Source organism: Salvelinus sp. IW2-2015, linkage group LG4q.1:29 (genome assembly GCF_002910315.2).
Source record: "Salvelinus sp. IW2-2015 linkage group LG4q.1:29, ASM291031v2, whole genome shotgun sequence".
NCBI classification, from domain to species: domain Eukaryota; kingdom Metazoa; phylum Chordata; class Actinopteri; order Salmoniformes; family Salmonidae; genus Salvelinus; species Salvelinus sp. IW2-2015.
The window spans coordinates 80,529,672-80,554,978 of NC_036842.1; the positions used below are offsets into that span (position 1 = coordinate 80,529,672).

Here is a 25,307-nt window from a genome sequence, read left to right on the forward strand (position 1 = left end):
AGGGTTCTTCTATGGGGACAGCCGAATAACCCTTTTTTCTACGAGTGTAACCCCTAAAATGATCTGTGTGTGTGTATGCGTCGAGCATGCGGTAGACCTGTTATAGTGCTCTACAGACAGACAGGAAGACAGATAGACAGAAAGACACTCCCCATGCATACTCCAGACAGCAGACCACTCAAAGTCCAGTTTAAAGCCATTCTGCAGGTAGACTATATAAATCAGCATTCAATGTGACCAGACAGACAGGCCCACCTGTCATCATAATACCGCCCTCTGCTCTGTCTTTAACCTGTCTGGGCCGCTCACTATAGTCGCTAGGCCGGGGATTTCATCTTTGCAAATAAAAATACACCAGTTTATGAGTCTAATGCAGACGTCAAGGGCATTGTGCCTTTGATTTACAGCTAACCTATTGCTGCAATGTGAAGTTTTAGGGAGGAGTGGCTGTTTCACATATTGATGAATACTCTTCTGTAGGACCAGATCAATTCTAAAGGACACCGTAGGGGCTACCTTAGGCCACGGTGCACGTGGCCTAAGGTTGCGACAGACGGGTACAACCAATACTTAGAAAAACATTACATTTGTTTTATCAGCTCTCGACAAGAAACAAATAAAACATTCACGTCTCTTTTCTTAAAGGTAAGAGTGGAAACTCAGGAAAGGACTTTTGTGTTGTTTGAAAAGCGTAAATGAACTAGCGCACCTGGGTTTGAGGATGATGTGATGTGATGGGTAGGGGAGTAAGCTCTAACAACATCTCCAAGCCTTTCTTCTGAACAGCGCTTTGCTTTCAATTTCAATTCATAAGCCAGCTGATTGCATGATGGAGAACACATACTTATTCAGCAACTGCCTGCTGAGAAAGAGTTATTCATTCCCTCTCGAACATCTCCAGGGGAATAAGAACACACGTAAATGTTTGGTAAACACAGGGGAACAAACAGGAGAGGAACCTTGGATAGTGCTGCGTCTAATTAACAGTCAACACCTCCTTCTGTAGTCACAGAAAGCTGCATTCAGTAAGTGTGCCTTCTGTAGTTCGCTTAGCTCAGCTACCCCTGATAACCATGCTTCTAGTTTAATGTCATAACATGCTGTAATCCTCTTAGGCTGGTAGATGATCGGCAGACAAAGGGAGCCTAGCCCACCCACCATCCAACCCCCCCCGGACACCAACAGACCAGAACCTCCCAGAGTAGGTACTGTACTGGGGGTGGGGTAGACAGACAGTCCCCCCCCCCCTGCCCCATAATCTCCATATTCAAAGCTGACTGTACTGTATAAATCTGTACGGGCGGGCGTTGAGAGGTTCTCCTCTATAGAATGGATGCTGGAGGACAGTAACAGTCCGTCTCAATTTACTCCCTACCCCTCCCCCTTGGCACTACCCTTTCAATGTCTGGATAGGAATAAACCGTTTAGTGGTGGAACTGCATTACAATAATTTTGCTTACACCTTACAGATCTGTACACACCGAAGGCCAAGACAGAGGTGTGAGGAGCAAATTGGGACCTGCTGGGACTCTGTATACATCTTGGGTAAAAGGTGGTCCCTGATCTCACATCACTGGAAATATAGGCCTGCCACATGTCTGATTGTCACATAGGCCTTTTATACTGTCACAGTAGTACAATCATTCGTTTTCATTTAGAATGGACCATTATCATGCACCTGTCTCTAAACAGCGGGGGCAGCGGGGAAAAATACATGTCATCTCTGCACTTAAATAACAAATTGAGGACACTTTTCCCTGTAGTTCATTTTCATGCCAGCCAGGTAGGCTATAAAGAAAAGGAATGTGCTTAATATTTGCTGAATCTTAGGAATGTTGAGAATAAATCTGGTAAGCCTTTAGAAAGCTGATGGGATCCTCCTCTTTTTAATAGAGGTCATCACTCTGTTTTCTCACGCAATTGCATAGCCTATAGAAATGTTGAGCAACATGAGCTCATGGGCTCTTATTAAGTGTTTGATTAGATTTTCGATTACATTTGCAATGATGTCAGAGTGATTAGAGGGACAATAGTGTGCTGAGTAGCAGGCAGTTAGCAAGTTTGGTAGGTTACTAATGACCATCAGCAGCATCAGAGCTTGGAGTAGCCTAATTACCGTGACTAAATAGGCACGTGGAATTTGACTGGCTTCATGACTCGTGACCGCCGGTGTGGCGGTAATACGGTCACCGCAACAGCCCTACGCCTGGCACATCCTACCATACCCCGTTCAAAGGGACTAAAATGTTTTGTCTTGCCCATTCACCCTCTGAAATGCACACATACACAATCCATGTCTCAATTGTCTCAAGACTTAAAAATCCTTTCTCCTCCCCTTCATCTACTGATTGAAGTGGATTTAACTGGTGACGTCAATAAGGGATCATAACTTTCACCTGGTCAGTCTGTCATGGAAAGAGCTGGTGTTCTTAATGTTTTGTACACTCAGTATGTATATACTGAACATAAATATAAACGTTACAGTTCATATAAGGACATCAGTAAATTGAAATAAATTCATTAGGCCCTAATCTATGGATTTCACATGACTAGGCAGGGCATAGGTCCAGCCACTTGGGAGGCAGGCCCACCCACTRTGGAGCCATGCCCAGCCAATCAGAATTAGTTTTTTCCCCACAAAATGCTTTATTACAGACAGAAATACTCCTCAGTTTCATCAGCTGTCCGGGTGGCTGGTTTCAAATGATCCCGTAGGTAAAGGAGCCGGATTTTGAGGTCCTGGGCTGGCATGGTTACACGTGGTCTACGGTTGTTAGGCCGGTTGGATGTACTGCCAAATTCTCTAAAATGACGTTGGAGGCAGCTTATGGTAGAGAAATTAACATTCAATTCTCTGGCAACAGCTCTGGTGGACATTCCTGCAATCAGCATGCCAATTGCACGCTCCCTCAAAACATGATACAATGGAAGGTACAGCAGATTGGATAATGTTGGATCACAAATATGTAACCTATTATTGAGGGATATTTGTTTAAAGTAATGTCAACATACCATATTTTTTGAAGGACATTGACATGATATCCAGAGAAACAATACCAGATACAGTAAATTGGATATCACTATATATCAAATATGTAACCTATTACTGTAAGCATAGACGGAGAGGTAAGACTGTGAGTATGATCAGGTTGACTGTCGGTTTACATCTAAGGAACATTGTAGTGTTAATAGAGCTGCCTCAGCTGCGGCCTAGGCACCAGATAGGCTGTGGTCACACCATCAAGGTAGACATGGGTATGATTCTTGTCCAGTGATAAGCTCTGATTGAATTATCGGAGGCAGCGAGGGACTGGGGACAGAAGGGCAGAAGACAGGATGTCACACACACACATACAAAGAGAGTCAGATACTCAGACACACACAGTGAGAGAAAGCCCTGCTTTGGACCTTCCGATGGCTTTACGGAACAGAAGGACCCTATATGTCAAAATGCCACAGCTAAAACACTCACCACCGCTCTGCTCCGGCCCAGCACATTAACCCACCCCTCTCTCTCTTACTCACTCCCCAGCGGCCCGGCACACACATGTCTGCACGAAAACCTGGACATAATCCCTCAATGCCTGACACACAGCTCTCTAAAGGATCACAGATCAGACTGTTTTCATTTAATGCACTTTCAAAAAGAGTCATGCTGCATTTGGATTAGTCTGTCCATGATTATGAGATATTAACTTTTAACTGAATACCAGGAAAGCCAGGATCAACAGATACACAATGGGTGAGACGTCAGTCAGCTGTAAGTGTAATGATGGTGCTTAAAATGTATTACATTAGAAAAAGTACTGTCATACCCTGAGAAAGCTCTGGTTCATTGCCGGCGTTGGCAAACTGGTGGGGCTGGTGCTGGTGATAAGACAAGAGACATTCGTAATCCTTGTACTAATCCGTTACATTCCGTTACATTCTTATGTCAAGTCTTTAGACTGTTCCTCTCTCACTAACATCTATCAGCAATTAGTTAATTTGTTGACCATGTCTGTGTAAGGCCATTAGAAGCTAACCAGTAATACTCACTAAACCCTATACACGTCTTAACTTTTGAACTCTCTGGCAGCATACAATCGAAATATCCAGGGTTGAGGACCCAGGACAATTTTAAAAAAGGATAGTTGTCCAAGCATTTCCTCCAGTCTATGTCGACTCAAACTTTTTTTTTTCACTGAAACATGCAAGAAATTCCTGCTTGGGGGAAATGCAGGGTTGAACTAATTAAACAACAAAGAATATGATCTACATGATCAGTCTCTGTGTGTAAAATAAAAAGTGGTTAATGTGAACCTAACTCACAAATTTAAAGAAAGCAATCCGATGTTATTTTTTGCCTAGACTTTACTGCAAATGACACTCAAGTCTTGAGAAAAAACAATACAATACACAATACACACGGGGCGGCAGGTAGCCTAGTGGTTAGAGCATTGGGCCAGTTACCGAAAGGTTGCTAGATCGAATCCCGAGCTGACAAGGTCAAAATCTGTCGTTTTGCCCCTGAACAAGGTGGTTAACCCACTGTTCCTAGGCCGTCATTGTAAATAAAAATTTGTTCTTAACTGACTTGAGTTAAATAAAGGTAAAAAATATATATATTGCCATGACAACCTTTATAATAGAACACTTGTGACCACACACATCTAAATATTGCACTTAGGAAAAAAACATCTTAAAGTAGAAGGTATAGAATAGAATGAAAAAATAGAATGAAACAAACAGGCATTCTATTTTTGCTCTATTATAGTGGCCACTATACTAGACATTGATCAAGTGCACAAGGCTACATGTGTGCAAAAATATCGTTCACTGAGTAAAACATGTAATAATCCCCCCTCACTCACACACAAGTGTTACTGTCAAGTTCAACACAACAAAAGCAATATATTTGGGCTACACATTATTACATTGTACACTTTCTGCCTGTGTACAGGTGGCATCCAGCTTAAGCCAGGCGCAGCTCCAGCTACACTTCATCCCTGAATCTACTTGTTTAAAAACAACCTGAGGAATGATTATAAAAAACGTTTGACATGTTTCTACGAACATTACGGATACTTTTTGGAATTTTCGTCTGCCTTTCAGGACCGGAACGAGCCTGTGGTTTTCTGAACATAACACGGAAACCAAATGGCGGTTTTTGGTTATAAAACTAATCTTTATCGAACAAAAATAACATTTATTGTGTAACTGGGAGTCTCGTGAGTGCAAACATCTGAAGATTATCAAAGGTAAGCGATTCATTTTATTGCTTCTCTGACTTTCGTGACCAAGCTAATTTGGGGCTGTTTTGTCTAGTGATTGATAAACTCACAAACTCTTGGATTGCTTTCGCTGTAAAGCATATTTTCAAAATCTGACACGGTGGATTAACAACAAGCTAAGCTGTGTTTTGGTATATTTCACTTGTGATTTCATGATTATAAATATTTTTTGTATTATTTTTGAATTTGGCGCTCTGCAATTCAGCGGTTGTTTACGAAAATGATCCCGCTAAAGGGATCCGTGCGGCAAGAAGTTAACAAGCAACGCCTCATTTTCACTTAATTCTCTCATTATGAAAATTTACCACATACTTTAGAGGGAAAACGTCAGTTTACAGATAGTAGTTAGCTAGTTAACATTTCACACAGATTGCCAGGGTCCAGTAAGCAACTAACGTAAACTCACTCACTTTTGTACATCGCCTTGGTCCGTACAATTGACTTTATTTTAGCGCCCCAAAAATGTAATACTTCCAGATCAACTGTAATGTCAATACCATTGTAAAGCACACTTTCTCCCCTTTTCAACAAAATAAATGACATGACCTAAACGCTGCCCGTTTCTGAATGATTCAAGAAGGCAATGAGTCCCGTCGGGTCTTTTTAAAAACRGAGGGTGGGGAAGCGAAACTAATGCGTGATAGTGAGAAGGAGAGATGTTGTGTGGGAAAATTGCTTTTTTTCACTCCATCTGTCCAACATATTACCTTATCGCCTCTAAAATGTAAATAAAACACTATAAAGAGTTTATATAATGTGTGATTACATACCTATTTGAAGGTTTGTGTCGAATTTGAATCGGGTTTTTAGGACGGTGCTAAAGTGATCTTCAGAAGTAAACAGTTTTTTTGAGAGTCGTTATCGCTTGCAGTGACGACGCAAAATATGACTAGGTATCCCCCCCTTACCCCCGACACKGTCCATTTCTTGTTTTTAAACGATGAGAGAAGTGCTACACCTGGTGGAGAGAGATTGTAAGACAGAAAGAGTAGCTTTATGCGTGCTGTACATTACGGCATGACATGTCATGGTCTGTTTTTTCAACTTTTCTCCAATACTATAGAGCCCTTACCATGTCGATCAACGCTTGAATAGAAACGTAGTTCATACCCCAGATTTTGAAGTCAACACAGTCGCTACAGTCCCATTAGTTTTCTTTGCAGCCTCGTTTGAATGTCGCGGTTGCGCACATTTGTACGGAATGGGGTGAGTTTACGTTAACGCGTTATAACTTGAGGAATGGCAAGGAGTCGTTAACCTGTTAATACTATAGCGAATTGGTTTGGTTACTGACGTTAGCGCATCTGATGTTGTAACGTTAGTCTGACTTTATTAGCCAGCTAATTTTCACACCATAAACTCAATTGTTTGATCAGTTAAATTGGCTAATATTGCTCAACATTTCTCTGGCTAGCTAACGGAGAATTCGATCAGCTAGCAAGATACTTAACAATGCTAACAATACTTGTTCCACCACACTTTCTCCCTCACCTAAAACTGTCAAATGTCAGTTGTTTTCGGTTACAGCTAGGCTTCATCAAGTAGGCTTCATCACCTTCTCGCCCCCATCTCCGTGGTCAGGCTTCTCACCTACAGTTAAAGTTGGAAGTTTACATACACCTTAGCCAAATACATTTAAACTCAGTTTTTCACAATTCCTGACATTTAATCGTAGTAAAAATTCCCTGTTTTCGGTCTAAAATTTGCAGGGAGGTGAGCACATTCTCACATCAAGTTACATTGTTATAAATGCCAACCTTTGCGTGAAAACTGTCACACACAATTTAGGGTATATTTTGTACTTACACACGGTTTATAAATGAGGCCCCAGATCTCCACACTCCCTTTTGAGCTGATATCTAAAATGTATATTCAAGACAGACAGAGGAAGCCAAAGATATCTAGATGTGCCTACAACTATTGATCATCACATTTATTGGAAATGTGAACAATGGTGTAGTGCACTCCCTGTCTATGATTGCCATTGCCTCCCATGTAGAATGTAACAGCATAGTTAAGGCTGCTCATTGATTTCTGTTCGAGCTTCTAATGCTCCATTGAGCAGAGATCTCCAGACGTGTTTTACATAAATCAGCACAGCTACAGTGCCTGGCCTTCTGACAGATATGAGGTAGCACTCCGTGATTTCACCACACATTACACTGTAATCAGAGCAGATTCACCCCTCCACCAGTCTTCGATTATACGTCCATTCTAGTCTGATAAGTACCTGGCTACCTGTATTTGACATTGTGTTGTTATTTCGCTTTACAGTAGATGGTTTTAATTTTATTTTTGTCAGTGAAATGAGGCTACTCAGGCAAGAAAATAAACTCACCAAAATGTATAGCCCCGTTAGAAAATATAAATGGACTGTTTGAAAATGTGAAGAAAATAAAATGTAAACAATAAATAAATTTATCACATTTTTATTTGACGTACCCCTGACGACATTGCGCGTCATTTATCACATAGCACAAGAAAAACAAAAAAGTAATAATCCTATATATTTTTTCTTGGCATAGAGCAGCACATGCCTTACCAGCTTATAGTGGCCAACATACAAACTTAGTTATACACAGAGTTCTTCTTTAGTTTTGTCTGGGAGAGTCACCTGCTGAAAGGTACCAGGCTAAGGAAAGCTTTTTTTGCATTATCAAGTCCCTAAATTGAGCGATTGATTGCCCTTTTTGTTCAAGCTGGGCTGAAGAGCTTTTGGGTACACTTTCATTCCATGAGACTGTAATGCAATAATGACAATAATGACAAGGAGTACAGTATATCATAGACGATACTGTATATGACCTTGGCTACAGCACACAGTCAACATCTCTACTCACTTTACACAACATGTTGTTTCTGACATTCAGATCAAATCCGATTTAGGCTACAATGAGTGAAGACAGCACTTAGAAAAACAAAACGAAAAGTCCAAATATACTGCAAGTTTAAGCACTGGGAATATTCTTATAGTCGCAAACGTCGCTTCTCGAGATGAGATTTGTTCACCTTTGAAGTCCTTTTCCAGTCATTATGCGTTCTGTCTAGACCTACAGTAAGCACTGCATGATGAATGTAGTTATGTTCCAAAGGCCTGAGATTTATCCCCAGTACCGTTTGTTTGTGTGAAGAGGATACACCAGTGAAGAGCTCACCTTGTGGGCGGTCGGAGAGAGGGGTGATTGGGGTCAGGATTTGAATGTATTCTTTACCCAGCCACCGTTCGAAAAGAAGGCATGTTTGTCTCAATCGAGGCAGCCAAGTTGAAGGCAGTGTTATAGTCTTGGTACTGTCACACACACGCACACAGATATACTAAATATTCTATCCACATACTGTCCATAATGTCTATACATCCCATCACATACACACATATATATGCACATTTACATTGTAGAATAGTAGTGAAGACATCAAAACTATAAAATAACACATGGAATCATGTAGTAACCAAAAAAGTGTTCAACAAATCAACTTATATTTTATATTTGAGATTCTTCAAATTAGCCACCCTTTGCCTTGATGACAGCTTTACAGACTCTTGGCATTCTCTCAACCAGCTTCATGAGGTAGTCACCTGGAATGTTTTTCAGTTAACAGGTGTTCCTTGTTAAAAGTTAATTTCTGAAATGTCTTTCCTTCTTAATGTGTTTGAGCCAATCAGTTGTGTTGTGCTTCTACATCTGCACTGCTTGCTGTTTGGGGTTTTAGCCTGAGTTTCTGTACAGCACTTTGTGACATCAGCTGATGTAAGAAGGGCTTTATAAATACATTTGATTGATTGTGACAAGGTAGGGGTGGTATACAGAAGATAGCCCTATTTGGTAAAAGACTAAGTCTATATTATGGCAAGAACAGCTAAAATAAGCAAAGAGAAATGACAGTCCATCATTGCTTTAAGACACGAAGGTCAGTCAATTTGGACCATTTTAAGAACTTTGAAATKTTCTTAAAGTGCTGTCGCAAAAACCATCAAGTGCTGATGAAACTGGCTCTCATGAGGACCGCCACAGGAAAGGAAGACCCAGAGTTACCTCTGCTGCAGTGGACAAGTTCATTAGAGTTAACTGCATCTCAGATTGCAGCCCAAATAAATGCTTCAGAGAATTCAAGTAACAGACACATCTCAACATCAACTGTTCAGAGGAGACTGCGTGAATCAGGCCTTCATGGTCGAATTGCTGCAAAGAAACCACTACTAAAGGACATCAATAAGAAGAAGAGACTTGCTTGGGCCAAGAAACACGAGCAATGGACATTGACCCGTGGAAATCTGTCCTTTGGTCAGATGAGTCCAGATTTGCGATTTTTTGATCCAACCGCGGTGTCTTTGTGAGACCCAGAGTAGGTGAGTAGGTGAACGGATTATCGCAGCATGTGTGGTTCCCACCGAGGTGTGATGGTGCTTTGCTGGTGACACTGTCTGTGATTTATTTAGAATTCAAGGCACACTTAACCAGCATGGCTACCACAGCATTCTGCAGTGATACGCCATCCCATCTGGTTTGCGCTTAGTGGAACTATAATTTGTTTTTCAACAGGACAATGATCCAACATACCTCCAGGCTGTGTAAGAAGGGCTTTATAAATATATTTGATTGATTGTGACAAGGTAGGGGTGGTATACAGAAGATAGCCCTATTTGGTAAAAGACTAAGTCCATAATATGGCAAGAACACATCATCGCACTGCTTTGCTTTATCTTGGCACSGCCGCAGTTGTAAATGAAAACTTGTTCTCAACTAGCTTACCTGGTTAAATAAAGGTGAAATAAAAAAATAAAAAAGTAAGGGCTATTTGACCAAGTAGGAGAGTACTGCATCAGATGACCTGGCCTCCACAATCACCCGCATCAACTCAAATGAGATGGTTTGGGATGAGTTGGACCACAGAGTGAAGGAAAAGCAGCCAACAAGTGCTCAGCATATGTAGGAACTCCTTCAAGACTGTTGGAAAAGCATTCAAGGTGAAGCTGGTTTGGAGAATGCCAAGAGTGTGCAAAGCTGTCATCAAGGCAAAGGGTGGCTACGTTGAAGAATCTCAAGTATAAAATCTATTTTGATTTGTTTAACACTTTTTTGGTTAATACTTAATTCCATATGTGTTATTTCATAGTTTTGATGTCTTACCTATTATTCTACAATGTAGAAAATAGTAAAAATAAAGAAAAACCCTTGAATGAGTAGGTGTGTCCAAACTTTTGACTGGTACTGTGAAATATATATATATATATATATATATATATATATATATACAGTATATACACAGTTGGAAGTCGGAAGTTTACTTATACCTTAGCCAAATACATTTAAACTCAGTTTTTCACAATTCCTGACATTATATCCAAGTAAAAAATTCCCTGTCATATGTCAGTTAGGACCACCACTTTATTTTATTAAGAATGTGAAATTATTTATTTCAGCTTTTATTTCTTTCATCACATTCCAATTCGGTCAGAAGTTTACATACACTCAATTAGTATTTAGTAGCATTGCCTTTAAATTGTTTAACTTAGGTCAAATGTTTCAGGTAACCTTCCACAAGCTTCCCATAATAAATTGGGTGAATTTTGGTCCATTCCTCCTGACAGAGCTGGTGTACCGGAGTCAGGTTTGTAGAACTCCTTGCTCGCACACGCTTTTTACATTTACATTTACATTTAAGTCATTTAGCAGACGCTCTTATCCAGAGCGACTTACAAATTGGTGCATTCACCTTTTTCACCTGCATCACACATTTTTCAATTCTACCCACACATTTTCTATGGGATTGAGGTCAGGGCTTTGTGATGGCCACTCCAATACCTTGACTTTGTTGTCCTTAAGCCATTTTGCCACAACTTTGGAAGTATGCTTGGGGTCATTGTCCATTTGGAAGACCCATTTGCGACCAAGCTTTAACTTCCTGACTGATGTCTTGAGATGCTGCTTCAGTATATCCACATAATTTTCCTGCCTCATGATGCCATCTATTTTGTGAAGTGAATCAGTCCCTCCTGCAGCAAAACATCACCACAAAACGATGCTGCCACCCCCTTGCTTCACGGTTGGGATGGTTATCTTTGGCTTGCAAGCCTCCCCCTTTATCCTACAAAAATAACGATAGTCATTATGGCCAAACAGTTCTATTTTTGTTTCATCAGACCAGAGGACATTTCTCCAAAAAGTACGATCTTTGTCCCCATGTGCAGTTGCAAACTCTAGTCTGGCTTCTTTTTTATGGCGGTTTTGGAGCAGTRGCTTCTTCCTTGCTGAGCGGCCTTTCAGGTTATGTCGATATAGGACTCATTTTACTGTGGATATAGATACTTTTTTACCTGTTTCCTCCAACATCTTCACAAGGTCCTTTGCTGTTGTTCTGGGATTGATTTGCACTATTCATACCAAAGTACGTTCATCTCTAGGAGACAGAACGCATCTCCTTTCTGAGTGGTATGATGGCTCTGTGGTCCCATGGTGTTTATACTTGCGTACTATTGTTTGTACAGATGGACGTGGTACATTCAGGCGTTTGGAAATTGCTCCCAAGGATGAACCAGACTTGAGGAGGTCTACAATTTTTATTCTGAGGTCTTGGCTGATTTCTTTTGATTTTCCCATGATGTCAAGCAAAGAGGCACTGCATTTGAAGGTAGGCTTTGAAATACATTGTAACGGCATTCATCGGAAGAAGGTGAGGACCAAGGTGCAGCGTGATACGTGTTCATATTATTTATTCAAAACTGAACACTAAATACAAAATAACAAAAGGAATGACCGAAACAGTTCTGACAGGTGATACAAACACTAAACAGAAAATAACCACCCACAACTACCAGTGGGAAAACAGGCTACCTAAGTATGGTTCTCAATCAGAGACAACGATAGACAGCTGCCTCTGATTGGGAACCATACCAGGCCAAAACCTAGAAATACAAAACCTAGACATACAAACATAGAATGCCCACCCACATCACACGCTGACCAAACAAAAAATAGAAACATACAAAGCAATCTACGGTCAGGGCGTGACATACATCCACAGGTATACCTCCAATTGACTCAAATGATGTCAATTAGTCAATCAGAAGATTCTAAAGCCATGTCATCATTTCTGGAATTTTCCAAGCTGTTTAAAGGCACAGTCAACTTTGTGTATGTAAACTTCTGACCTGCTGGAATTGTGATACAGTGAATTATAAGTGAAATAATCTGTCTGTAAGCAATTGTTGGAAAAATTACTTGTGTCATGCACAAAGTAGATGTCCTAACCAACTTGCCAAAACTATAGTTTGTTAACAAGAAATTTGTAGAGTGGTTGAAAAACRAGTTTTAATGACTCCAACCTAAGTGCATGTAAACTTCCGACTTCAACTGTAGCTAGTTAAACTTCGGGGTTCTGAATTCTGTGTTTTTCACACAGTAAAAAAAGATTAAACTCATAAAAAAATACTGTATCTTGCTAGGTTTTGTAAATGCATATCGAAAATGTTTCTTATTGTAATTTCTGCTTGGCATTAGAATAATTTTGTGCTTCAGTTGCACTTCTCCACTCGAACGAGAATTCACAAACGGGCATTCGATCAGTGAACAGGCATTATATCAGCAAACAGCGCTTTTACTGATGTGCACTGTAGCTACTTGTCTCTGGTCCCTTTCTTGGTGTAGCCAGCCCATTTTTCTCTGGTAAAATGTAAGGTTAACTTTAAGCAAAACATTAGGAAATGTAGCTGGCTACATTATTTCTATGATAAACATTAGAAATATGATGGCCATACATTGTGTTTTACAAAAAATACCTTGCTTTTCATTGTAGGCTAATTTGCTTGTGTGTCTGCCAGCCAAACAGCGTTGCACTTCTGTTCTGACGAAAATGAAGCTAGTTTCTGCCGAATGTGTTGCAATAATTTATTTTCTGTGAAGGAAAACTATAGTTGAATGTCCCTGATCACTATATTGACGCATTAAAACACTAGACTTTCTATATAAAATGGGACCCCTGTCAATACACAGCTGGACAACTGTTCCCGCTTTCTCCTGTTGTGCTATTTACAGACAAAGGTAAGCTTAATAATTTAAAATAATGTCACAGGTGAAATGAAGAACTGTCACGACTTCCGCCGAAGTTGGTCCCTCTCCTTGTTCGGGCGGCGTTCGGCGGTACGTTTATTACTCATCTCTGTGTCCTGCACCTGACTCAGCATTACCTGCTACACCTAGACGCCTTAGAAGAACCCAATCTGCTTCATCTCCTAAAGTATTGCACAAGTTGACTGCAGGTATTTACTTAAAAAGTAGCTACAAATATAAAAATGTCTTGAAAAACATTGGTATTGATGATGATTTCCAAATACCCCGACATACGGTATACTGCCCAARCCTACTGCATTCATTACTTCTCAATACTGAGCTAATAAATCTTTACAGCTAAAATCCTTTTTATCTCACAGTAGTTTTCTCATTTAACTGATAAACTATTAAATAGCACAAAGCTGCCTGACGCTCATACAGTGTATAGGTTTTCCTCCAGAAAATGAACGTACTGTACAGTCATTGCTGATATATATGTAGCTACTATTCCCACACAATGAAAGTCAACCAGCCAGCCAGTCCAAGCAGTGTTCAGCCTGTGTAGAGGAAATACCAATCTCCCAGTAGATCAGAGAGGCTCAAAGAAGATAACAGCCTCCTCTGAAACACCAAGCATGTTCATTAGACTGCTTAAAACAAGAGATTTGAACATTCTATTTCTTATAACATCATCAAACAACTATTTTATTGGAGATGTGTGTTGCAAATGCAGATGTTGTAAAATACTTATTTATAGTCATTCATTAGCTTTCACATGGAAGGGTGGCTCCTCCTCGCGTTGCGGTGAGACCGAGATGCATTCACATCCAAGCATACMTAATGAACCAATGACTCCTGGAGAATGAAAACTATGTGCAGGAACCAATTTAATTTCAAATGGATGTCATCAGACATTGAAATTGAATTGCTCGTCCTTTCGCATTGACATAGCTCGCCTTATGCTAGCGACCTCTCCACAGAATAGAACCTGTGTCCAGGTCTTGACACTATATAAATAAACAATGTGGGAAGATTCCATGTTGCCATCCCTCCATCTCGAAATGCATCATTAAAACCTCTTAAGGATCCGCCCCTTTTTTTCAATTTTTGCCTAAAATGACATACCCAAATCGAACTGCCTGTAACTCAGGCCCTGAAGCAAGGATATGCATATTCTTGGTACCATTTGAAAGGAAACACTTTGAAGTTTTTGAAAATGTGAAAGGAATGTCGGAGAATATAACACAATAGATCTGGTAAAAGATAATACAAAGAAAATAAAAAAACGTTCCWTTGTATTTTTTGTACCATAATGTATTATTCCAGCCCAGCTGCAATTTAGATTTTGGCCACTAGGTCAGATGACCTGACCTCCACAGTCACCCGACCTCAACCCAATTGAGATGGTTTGGGAGGAGTTGGACCGCAGAGTGAAGGAAAGGCAGCTAACAAGTGATCAGAATATGTAGAAAAGTTTGGAAAAGTCTTCCAGGTGAAGCTGGTTGAAAGAATGCCAAGAGTGTGCAAAGCTATCATCAAGGCAAAGCGGTTGCTACAAAAATATATTTAGATTTGTTTAACACTTTTTTGGTTACTACATCATTCCTTATGTGTCAGAAAGTTAACATACACTAAGTTGACTGTGCCTTTAAACAGCTTGGAACATTCCAGAAAATTATGTCATGGCTTTAGAAGCTTCTGATAGGCTAATTGAATCATTTGAGTCAATTGGAGGTATAACTGTGGATGTATTTCAAGGCCTACCTTCAAACTCAGTGCTTCTTTGCTTGACATGGAAAAATCAAAAGAAATCAGCCAAGACCTCAGAAAATCAGCCAAGTCTGGTTCATCCTTGGGAGCAATTTTCCAAACGCCTGAAGGTACCACGTTCATCTGTACAAACAATAGTATGCAAGTATAACACCATGGGACCACGCAGGCATCATACCGCTCAGGAAGGAGACCGTTCTGTCTCCTAGAGATTAACGTACTTTGGTGGCGAAAAGGGCAAATCAATCCAAGAACAACAGCAAGGACCTTGTGAAGATGCTGGAGGAAACAGGTACAAAAGTATCTATATCCACAGTAAAACGAGTCCTATATCGACACAACCTCAAAGGCCGCTCAGCAAGGAAGAAGCCACTTCTCCAAAACCGCCATAAAAAAGCCAGACTATGGTTTGCAACTGCACATGGGGACAAAGATCGTACTTTTGGAGAAATGTCCTCTGGTCTGATGAAACAAAAATAGAATTGTTTGGTCATAATGACCATCGTTATGTTGGAGGAAAAAGGGAGAGGCTTGCAAGCCGAAGAACACCATCCCAAAAGTGAACACGGGGGTGGCAGCATCATGATGTGGGGTGGTTTGCTGCAGGAAGGACTGGTGCACTTCACAAAAAGATGACATCATGAGGAAAGAAAATGATGTGGATATATTGAAGAAACATCTCAAGACATCAGTCAGGAGTTAAAGCTTGGTCGCAAATGGGTTCTTCCAGATGGACAATGACCCAAGCATACTTCCAAAGTTGTGGCAAAATGGCTTAAGGAAAACAAAGTCAAGGTATTCGAGTGGCCATCACAAAGCCCTGACCTCAATCTATAGAAAATGTGGTGGGCAGAACTGAAAAAGCGTGTGCGAGCAAGGCGGCCTACAAACCTGATTCAGTTACACCAGCTCTGTCAGGAGGAATGGGCCAAAATTCACCCAATTTATTGTGGAAGTTTGTGGAAGGCACTCGAAACGTTTGACCCAGGTTAAACACTGCTAAAAGCAATGCTACCAAATACTAATTGAGTGTATGTAAACTTACACATGTTGTGTTGTGACAAGGTAGGGGGGGTATACATTTACATTTAAGTCATTTAGCAGACGCTCTTATCCAGAGCGACTTAAATTGGTACAGTTGATAACCCTATTTGGTAAAAGACCAAGTCCATATTATGGCAAGAACAGCTCAAATAAGCAAAGAGAAACAACAGTCCATCATTACTTTAAGACATGAAGGTCAGTCAATCCGGCTGAAAATCTCAAGAACTTTGAATGTTTTTTCAAGTGCAGTCGCAAAAACCATCAAGTGCTATGATGAAACAGGCTCTCATAACGATCGCCACAGGAAAGGAAGACCCAGAGTTACCTTTGCTGCAGAGGATATGTTCATTAGAGTTACCAGCCTCAGAAATTGCAGCCCAAGTAAATGCTTCACAGAGTTCAAGCAACAGACACATTTCAACATCAACTGTTCAGAGGCGACTGTGTGAATCAGGCCTTCATGGTCGATTTGCTTTAAAGAAAGCACTACTAAAGGACACCAATAAGAAGAAGAGACTTGCATGAGCCAAGAAATACGAGCAATGGACATTAGGCCAGTGGAAATCTGTCCTTTGGTCTGATGACTCGAAATTTGAGATTTTTGGTTCCAACAGCTGTGTCTTTGTGAGACGCAGAGTAGGTGAACGGATGATCTCCGCATGTGTAGTTCCCACCATGAAGCATGGTGGGGGAAGCGTGATCAAATCAAATGTTATTTGTAAGGGTGCTTTGCTGGTGACACTGTCTATTATTTATTTAGAATTCAAGGCACACTTAACCAGCATGGCTACCACAACATTCTGCAGAGATACGCCATCCCATCTGGTTTGGCTTAGTGGGACTATAATTTCTCTTTCAACAGGACAATGACCCAACACACCTCCATGCTGTGTAAGTGCTATTTGACCAAAAAGGAGAGTGATGGAGTGCTGCATCAGATGACCTGACCTCCACAGTCACCCGACCTCAACCCAAATGAGATGGTTTGGGAGGAGTTGGACCGCAGAGTGAAGGAAAGGCAGCTAACAAGTGATCAGAATATGTAGAAAAGTTTGGAAAAGTCTTCCAGGTNAGAATGCCAAGAGTGTGCAAAGCTATCATCAAGGCAAAGTGTTGCTACAAAAAATATATTTAGATTTGTTTAACACTTTGTTGGTTACTACATCATTCCATATGTGTTATTTCATAGTGTTGATGTCTTCACTATTATTCTACAATGTAGAAAATAGTAAAAATGAAGAAAAACCCTTGAATGAGAAGGTGTGTCCAAAATGTTGAATGGTACTGTACTTTCAAATTCTCTAAAACGATGTTGGAGGTGGCTTATGGTAGAGAAATTAACATTCAATTATCTGGCAACAGCTCTGGTGGACATTCCTGCAGTCAGCATGCCAATTGCACGATCCCTCAAAACATGAGACATCTGTGGTATTGTGTTGTATGACAAAACTGCACCTGTGTAATGATCATGCTGTTTAATCAGCTTCTTGATATGCCACACCTGTCAGGTGGATGGATTATCTTGGTAAAGGAAAAATGATCACTAACAGGGATGTAAACAAATTTGTACACAACATTTGAGAGAAATAAGCTTTTGAAGCCTATTGAACATTTCTGGGATATTTTATTTTAGCTCATGAAACATGGGACCAACACTTTACATGTTGCGTTTATATTTATGTTCAGTATGAAACCAGAGATATAAATAAATAAAGTAAACCGGGCCAGACTACTTTCTCTCGAGAAGCAGTACTACCACAGCGAGCGACCAGTAACTCATTGTCTCCCTTTTGCCAAAGCACAGTCAATCAATAGCCAATAAACAGAGGCGTGCCATATCTCTGGTGGCCATCGGTGCGTGCTGCTGCTGCTTCAGCCTGGCAAAAAAATATGTAAATAGTTCCATTGGAGGAGTAGCATCAGGTAGACAAAGATGCAGGGAGGGAGAATGGAATAATCTGGCTCGGAACAGTCTATACCTGTTGTATTCGGCGCATGTGACAAATAATATTTGATATTATGTTTTGATTTATTTGAGTTGAGGGGGGTGAAGGTTTGGACATCCTCTCTAAGCAGGCCATCCCTGTCCTGTCGTCCCAAATCCTCCAGCGGTCTCAGTTACTCCTGACCTCCCAGCAGTCCACTTCACGCTGGCCCACATGCCTGTGGTCGAGGCCTGGGAGGCTGTGGAGGAGGGCTGTGGGGGGTTTGATGATGTTTCAATGACCTCATCTGTCAATATCCCTAAATGATCTGCCAGCTGAAGGTTGTCTAATTGAGTGAGGGGACTCTCTTCACACACATATGAGCTCACATTATATGTACAGTGGGGAGAACAAGTATTTGATACACTGACGATTTTGCAGGTTTTCCTACTTACAAAGCATGTAGAGGTCTGTCATTTTTATCATAGGTACACTTCAACTGTGATAGGATCGGATCTAAAACAAAAAATCCAGAAAATCACATTGTAATTGATTTTAAGTAATTAAATTTTGCATTTTATTGCATGACATAAGTATTTGATCACCTACCCAACCAGTTAAATTCCGTCTCTCAAGACCTGTAGTCTTTTCTGTAAGAAGGCCTCCTGTTCTCCACTCATTACTGTATTAACTGCACCTGTTTGAAAACTCGTTACCTGTTAAAAGACACTGTCCCACACACTCAATCAAACAGGACTCCAACTCTCCCACCAATGGCCAAGAACAGAGAGCTGATTTAAGGACATCAGGGATAACAATTTGTGACCTGCACAAGGGCTGGGATGGGCTTACAGGACAATAGGCAAGCAGCTTTGGTGAGAGCAACAATAGTTGGAGCAAATTATTAGAAAATTGAGAAGTTCAGATGATGGGTCAATCACCCTCGGTCTGCGGCTGCCAGCAAGATCTCACCTCGTGGGCATTCAATGATCATGAGGAAGGTGAGGGTCAGCCCAGAACTACCACGGGCAGGACCTGGCTCAATGACCTGAAGAGAGCTGGGACCACAGTCCTAAAGAAAAACCGATTAGTAACCACACGCAAGGTCCCCCTGCTTCAAGCCAGGCATGTTCCAGGCCCGTCTGAGTTTGCCAATGACCATCGGATGATCCAGAGGAGGAATGGTAGAAGGTAATGTGTCTGATGAGACAAAAATAGAGCTTTTTGGTCTAAACTCCACTCGCCGTGTTTTGGAGGAAGAAGAAAAGATGAGTACAACCCCAAGAACACCATCCAACCGTGAAGCACAGAGGTGGAAACATGATTCTTTGGGGATGCTTTCTGCAAAGGGGACAGGACGACTGACCGTATTGAGGGATGGGACTGGATGGGGCCATGTATCGCGAGATCTTGGCCAAACAACCTCCTTCCCGCAGTAAGAGCATTTGAAGATGGGTCGTGGCTGGGTCTTCCAGCATGACCAACGACCTGAAACACCACAGCCAGAGGCAACTAAGGAGTGGCCCCGTAAGAAGCATCTCAAAGGTCCTGGAGTGGACCTAAGCCAGTTCTCCAGACTCTGAACCCAATAAAAATCTTTTGGAGGGAGCTGAAAGTCCGTATTGCCCAGCGGACAGCCCGGAAACCTGAAGGACTGGAGGAGGTCTGTATGGAGTGAGTGGGCCAAAATCCCTGCTTGCAGTGTGTTGCAACCTGGTCAGAACTACAGGAAACGTATGATCTCTGTAAATTGCAAACATAAGTTTCTGACCAAATATTAAGTTCTGCTTTCTGATGTATAAATACTTTGTCATGCAATTAAAATGCAGATTTAATTACTAAAAATCATACAATGTGATTTCTGGATTTTTGTTTTAGATTCCGTTTCTCTCACAGTTGAAGCTGTACCTTATGATAAAAAATTACGACCTCTACATGCTTGTATAGAAACCTGCAAATCAGCAGTTGTATCAAATACTTGTTCTCCCCACTGTATGTGCACATACAGTTGAAGTCGGAAGTTCACATAGACTTGGAGTTATTAAAACTTATTTTTCAACCAATCCAACATTTTCATGTTAACAAACTATAGTTTGGCAAGTCAGTTAGAACATCTACTTTGTGCATGACACAATAAATTTTTCCCAACAATTGTTTTACGACAGATTATTTCACTTATAACTCATGTATGAGAATTCCAGAAAGTTCAGAAGTTTACATACACTAAGTTGACTGTGCCTTAAACAGCTTGAAAATTCCAGAAAATTATGTCATGGCTTTAGAAGCTTCTGATAGGCTAATTTGAAATCATTTGAGTCAATTGGAGGTATACCTGTGGATGTATTTCAAGGCCTACCTTCAACTCAGTGCTTCTTTGCTTGACATGGAAAAATCAAAAGAAATAGCCAAGACCTCAGAAAAGAAATGTAGACTCCACAAGTCTGGTTCATCCTTGGGAGCAATTTCCAAACGCCTGAAGGTACCATGTTCATCTGTGCAAACAATAGTATGCAAGTATAAACACCATGGACCACGCAGGCGTCATACCACTCAGGAAGAAGACGCGTTCTGTCTCCTAGAGATGAACGTACTTCGGTGCGAAAGGGCAAATCAATCGCAGAACAACAGCAAAGGACCTTGTGAAGATGCTGGAGGAAACAGGTACAAAGTATCTATATCCACAGTAAAACGAGTCCTATATCGACACAACCTCAAAGGCCGCTCAGCAAGGAGAGAAGCCACTGCTCCAAAACCGCCATAAAAATGCCAGACTAGGTTTGCACATGCACATGGGGACAAAGATCGTACTTTTGGAGAAATGTCCTCTGGTCTGATGAAACAAAAATAGAATTGTTTGGTCATAATGACCATCGTTATGTTGGAGGAAAAAGGGGAGGCTTGCAAGCCGAAGAACACCATCCAACAGTGAAGCACGGCGGAGGTGGCAGCATCTGATGTGGGGGTGGTTTGCTGCAGAAGGACTGGTGCACTTCACAAAATAGATGACATCATGAGGAAAGAAAATGATGTGGATATATTGAAAGAAACATCTCAAGACATCAGTCAGAAGTTAAAGCTTGGTCGCAAATGGTCTTCCAAATGGACAATGACCCCAAGCATACTTCCAAAGTTGTGGCAAAATGGCTTAAGGAAAAAAGTCAAGGTAATCGAGTGCCATCACAAAGCCCTGACCTCAATCCTATAGAAAATATGTGGCAGAACTGAAAAAGGCGTGTGCGAACAAGGAGGCCTACAAACCTGATTCAGTTTACACCAGCTCTGTCAGGAGGAATGGCCAAAATTCACCCAATTTAGTGTGGAAGTTTGTGGAAGGCTACTCGAAACGTTTGACCCAAGTTAAACACTGCTAAAAGCAATGCTACCAAATACTAATTGAGTGTATGTAAACTTCTGACCCACTGGGAATGTGATGAAAGAATTAAAGCTGAAATAAATAATGCCTCTACTATTACTCTGACATTTCACATTCTTAAAATAAAGTGATGATCCTAATTGATCTAAGACGGATTTTTTACTTGGTTTAATTGTCAGGAAATGTGAAAAACTGAGTTTAAATGTATTTGGATAAGGTGTATGTAAACTTTCGACTTAACTGTACCTGTAAATACACTACCGTTCAAAAAGTTTGTCACTTAGAATGTCCTTGTTTTTGAAAGAAAAGCGGGATGCTGGCCTAGACAAAGTTGCAAAGAAAAGCCATATCTCAGACTGGCCAATAAAAATAAAAGATTGGCAAAAGAACACAGACACTGGACAGAGGAACTCTGCCTAGAAGGCTAGCATCCCGGAGTCACCTCTTCACCGTTGAGACTGGTGTTTTGCGGGTACTATTTAATGAAGCTGCCAGTTGAGGACTTGTGAGCGCGTGTGTTTCTCAAACTAGACACTCTAATGTACTTGTCCTCTTGCTCAGTTGTGCACCGGGGCCCACTCCTCTTTTCTATTCTGCTTAGAGCCAGTTTGCGCTGTTCTGTGAAGGAAGTAGTACACAGCGTTGTACAGATCTTCAGTTTCTTGGCAATTTCTCACATGGAATACTCCTGATACTCAACTCGTCTAAAGAAGGCCAGTTTTATTGCTTCTTTAATCAGGACAACAGTTTTCAGCTGTGCTAACATATTTGCAAAAGGGTTTTCTAATGATCAATTAGCCTTTTAAAATGATAAACTTGGATTAGCTAACACAACGTGCCATTGGAACACAGGAGTGATGGTTGCTGTAATGGGCCTCTGTACGCCTTTGTAGATATTCCATAAAAAATCGCCGTTTCCAGCTACAATTGTCATTTACAACATTAACAATGTTTACACACTATTTCTGATGAATTTGAGGTTATTTTAATGGACAAAAAATGTGCTTTTCTTTCAAAAACAAGGAATTTCTAAGTGACCCCAAACTTTTGAACGGTAGTGTACATACATACATACATACATACATACAGTCCAACACACACACTATCACTCTCTGCACACACACACACACACACACACACACACACACACACACACACACACACACACACACACACACACACACACACACACACACACACACACACACACACACACACACACACACACACACACACACCACACACCACACACACACACACACACACACACACACATCTCCTGCAGACCACAAAGCCCAGAGGGGGATGTTTGTATGCATTAAAAGGGACAGTGAGGGAGAGACAGTGATGCCCATATCCTTGACCCTTCATTCCCAAACCCCCCATCCTGCTGATTTCTCTGCTATGGATCTGACACCTCAGCGCCTGAGGCTTCTTACCGCATCACTCACATGACTGGCACAGTAGCCCTGCCGCAGCAGAGCCTGCCAGTTCAGCTACCCTACGCTTTGATCTACAGATGAAGGATCTTCATTTGATCACTCTTTTGTTGCTGAGAATGTTTCTGTAAAGCAAGAAATGCAAACTTGTAGTGTATTTGAGTTTTAAAAAGGCTAGTAAAGTTTGTATTTTCCACTTTTAACATTTCAGACTTGATTTGCCCTAACGGAAAATGTATCAACCCCTACAAAAATGTATAATAACCCCTACAAAAATGTATATTAATTATAATTCACATAATTCACATTCACAAACGGGCTCAAATTATGATCCTACATCGGTAGCCAAACACAAGTTAGCCGGTCTTTCCGAGCACTGGCTAGCGGCAAATTTTTGTCCTCCTTTTTAGCAACGCTTGACTTTGAAGTGGGGAGCCACCGGGAAGGGGTCTGAGTGGCTATCAGAGAGGACCTTACACCTTGGAAGGCCCGGGGAATAAGAGCACAACTGACTGGGGAGTGTTTGCTGTAAGATGAAAAAGATTATACCATGCTATTTCTTAAAGACACACTGAGAATGTTTACATGGACAGTAATAATTCGATATTAAACTGCTTATGGTTGTAGGCAGATTATGCAATAGTCCTGTAAACACCTTACTTTGCTTATCTTAAATGGCATGAGGTCAAAATCAAAGAAAGCATACGCTGATTAAAACTGGTTTTCTGACTGGTTGCATCACTGCCTGGTACGGCAACTGGTCGGCCTCCGACCGCAAGGCACTACAGAGTACAGTACATCACTGGGGCTAAGCTGCCTGCCATCCAGGACCCCTACACCAGGCGGTGTCAGAGGAAGGCCCTAAAAACTGTCAAAGACCCCAGTCACCCCAGTCATAGACTGTTCTCTCTGCTACCGCATGGCAAGCGGTACCGGAGCGCCAAGTGTAGGACCAAAAAGATTCTCAACAGCTTTTACTCCCATGCAATAAGACTCCTGGACAGGTAATCAAATGGCTACCCAGACTATTTGCATTGTGTCCCGCCACCCCCTACCAACCAATCCCCTCTTTTACGCTGCTGCTACTCTCTGTTTATCATATATGCATAGCCACTTTATTAACATGACCTACATGTACATATAACCTCAATTAGCCTGACTAACCGGTGCCCCAACACATTGACTCTGTACCGGTACCACCTGTATATAGCCTCACTACTGTTATTTTCACTGTCATTTTACTTTTTTCTTTTCTTAAAAACATATCTATTATTTACCTAATACCWATTTTTTACTTAAAAATTGCACTGTTGGTTAGGGCTTGTAAGTAAGCATTTCTCTGTAAGGTCCACACCTGTTGTTTTCGACGTACATGAATAAACTTTGATTTGATACTTCTTTCGAGTTATTAGGACATGTAAACACCTTAAATCGGGTATATATGATCTGCACATGTTCTAGCATCAGCCGACCAAGCCTCCCTCTTTAGCACGAGTCAATTGACTTTGGAACAACTGAATGTATGTGTCTTAGAAGTAGTATATACAAACAGTATAAGTCTTAAATCAGGATCAAATATGCTTCCCAAAAATGACATGGTAGAACGTTTATTTTGATTGGCAATTTTCTGCATTTACCAGTGTCATCAGGTAGCCTGACTTCAGATGTGTCCACGGAAACAGGATTATTAGGGAAATCATTCTTCTTGCAAAGCATATAAACGTTTTAATCTAACTATTGTATTCATCTGATTATGCACAATAATCACATTATTGTGTGCATGTAACCATACTCACTGCAGAGCAAGCAGTAGGGCTGTCAAAGGTGCAACAGTGCACTGTGATATCAGAGCAGAGGGGGTTGAGCTAGAGGAGCTAATGCTGATTACAGTGCAACTGAATCGAAGTTCATTGTGCAAACACATCGATGGTGACTGAGAGGGCACTGGTATTATATCTCTGGTAGGTGTAATTACAGTGTCTTGTTCCCTTTGATAATGCGTTAAACAGGTCCTGAAACAGATGGGAGTCCTGTGTTTGTTTGTTTGTGTGTGTGTGTGTGTGTGTGTGTGTGTGTGTGTGTGTGTGTGTGTGTGTGTGTGTGTGTGGAGTTCTTACCTTTGCTCTGGGGGTGAAGAGGGAGACAGTGTCTGTTCCGCAGTCACAGGTCAGTCTCAGAGTAGGAAAGCCCTGAAGCCTGCCAAAAACACAAACTCAGTCAGCACTCTACGCTCTCTTTCTCACCACAGTCCATGAATAATAAACGTCATATTTATAGAGGGCCAGGCCTGTAAAACACAATAAAACCCAGAGTATAAAATGGCCACATGGATAGATCTATTCCACAGGCCAGGAGGGACAGTTAAAATGTAAAGAGCATCAACACTACAGTTTGAGAGACTAGAGCAAGTAGTAAGCTGTTTATCACCGAGCAGA

General features: G+C 41.1%; 1 protein-coding gene across 1 annotated transcript in view; it reads right to left on the reverse strand.

Annotated features, from left to right (window-relative positions):
• LOC111962603 (tetraspanin-9) overlaps positions 1-25,068 on the reverse strand; it is a 228,483-nt gene extending 203,415 nt beyond the window's left edge. Inside the window, exon 1 of the mRNA XM_023985813.2 lies at positions 24,990-25,068. The gene's annotated coding sequence lies outside the window, so the exon portion shown is untranslated. The remainder of the gene's footprint in view (positions 1-24,989) is intronic.
• Between the last annotated feature and the right edge of the window lie 239 nt (positions 25,069-25,307).